The following is a 2,189-nucleotide window of genomic DNA, read 5'->3' as shown; positions in this document are numbered from 1 at the left end:
CCTTCTTTGGGACCTCGTTGCTACTCACATAGAGCCCTAGCACTTCTCAGCCTGGATAGCACTTATGGGATTAAAGGTCTATCTACTCCACCAGAAAGTGAGGTCCAGAGGCAAGGATGCTGACTTCAATTCAGTCAGCAAATGTTTGTGAAGCTCCTACTATGTACTTGCAGGGTGAGGGTCATGAATGAGACCAAATCTCTGCCCATGGACCTGCCAGTCTATGGACAGGTTCACTTTTGTGTCTCCATCAACTGCCAAGTCCAAGCACACAGTGAGCGCCCAGTAAGTATTCTTTCTCCTTCCCCCACCAGAGGGAAGACTCAAAGTTGTTCCTCTTAGAAGCATCTTCTCATATCTTCAGAGGCTCCAAGGTGATTGGTTATATAGTTCAGTGAGGAGTTCATGAGCAGATTCCTTTAACTTGCTCCAACTCTATAACTCTCACTTTTTTGTAAACTTGAAATCACGTGCCTTTCTGGGAAGACTTGATGCCTCCTACACAGCAGTGCTGTTAACCTATCTTAAGGCACTACTCTTGAACTTCTGATCTTTTCCTCAAACTACAATCACCCATCCCACTGTAAAGGAGGTTATACCCTCGTGTAAAACCTATCAAGTTTCTTTCTGTCACTGAACAAAGGTTGTTGGTTTTGTTTGCCCTGGATGCTCATGTTAATCCCCACCTCCTAGGGGAGCAAGATAGACAGAGGGACAGGTTCATTTCAGAAAGTTGAGAAGTGGTTTCAGCTTTTGGTAATTTTTTCTTTGTGTGGAATCCTCTCTTTGCCTCAAGACAAACTTCCTGGAGGAAGTCTGTGTGGGAGGTACCCATGCTCATCCATTGTGCAGTGACAGCAAGTGTTCTCGCCTCCAAATCAACTCCCCAGCACCAGTGATAAGAAGAGGACCCCCCACCCACACATGCAACCAGTTCTTAGCCAAGAAATAATCACCACCTCCCAGCCTCCCCCATTATTAGAAAGCAATAAAAACTTGACAAAAGAGAGACATGTTTGCCTGGTATTATCATTCTTTCATTCAACAAAAACTTAATAGCTCATCTCCTGGGCAGCAGACACACAGCTGGCCCAGAGGATTCAGTGCATGGTCCCTACTCTCAAGGGGTTCACTCCCTGGTGGGAGAGACAATTACACAAAGAGATGATTACAGAACTATCTCTTTGGTCTGTGGTATCTCAACCACACTGAGCAGCATGGGAGGTCCTGAGCAAGTGGTGCTATTTCCTGCCACTGCCTGGAATGCCCCTCCAGTACCACTCCCACCCCCAAGCCATTAAGGACCACCCACCTATGTCTGCCTTCTCTGACGCAGGAAAAAAGCCTCAATCTTAATTCAGGTTCTGAAATTTAATTTTTACCTAAGACTGGACATTTCAATTAATGAATTGAGACTGTTTTAACTTAAAAGCAACCATAGTTTTGGGCTTTTTAAACCACAGATTGGCCAGAAAATTTTGAGGCCTGTGCCAGTTTTCATCCAGGGACACGGGAAACATGAAAAACCTCCAGGAAAAAAAATACAAAGAAACAATGGGAGAGAAAAAAATCTGTATTATAACATTCTACAAGCCACATTTGCTCAACCTTCCAGCCACCCACACCTGTGTGTCCCTTAAATTGTGAATTCTGTCCTGCCTAGCAAAGAGTTGTGCAAAGACTAAGTGCTCAACTAAGCTGGGGGTGGGCACAGAGCAGAGAAAGGACACTGTGTAGGGCAGGGCAGATTCTGTCCCAGGGAGCTGCTGCTGCTGGCGGCACTCAAGACAACACTGCCACAGGAATCAGCCTCCAGAAGTAAGTGTCTCTCAAGGAGGCTGGATGCCCTTTAATAGCAGCTGTCTTTCATTATACAGATAGACCTAGAAACTATCACAAATGCATGCCAGCAAGGTAGTGTGAGTACAAATACAAATCAGCCAAGGTGTAGATATCAGAAGCTTTCCTACTGGCACTGCGCATGTACAGTGGTTACCAGGGAGCAGACAAGAGACCCACCTAAAGAAAAGGGTTGTAAGCAGGTAAACCAATAAGGGAGAGGTCACGTGACTGCCTATCTGTGCGCACTGACTTAATTTCACCACTTCGTGAGATGTGCGTCCCACTGCAGGTAAGGAAAGTCAGGATGACAGGTTAAGGAACTTACCAAAGTCACACCACTACTAAGT

The sequence above is a fragment of the Pteropus vampyrus genome, unplaced genomic scaffold, assembly GCF_000151845.1.
Source record: "Pteropus vampyrus isolate Shadow unplaced genomic scaffold, Pvam_2.0 Scaffold50, whole genome shotgun sequence".
Classification (NCBI taxonomy): Eukaryota; Metazoa; Chordata; class Mammalia; order Chiroptera; family Pteropodidae; genus Pteropus; species Pteropus vampyrus.
This window is presented reverse-complemented; position numbering follows the sequence as displayed.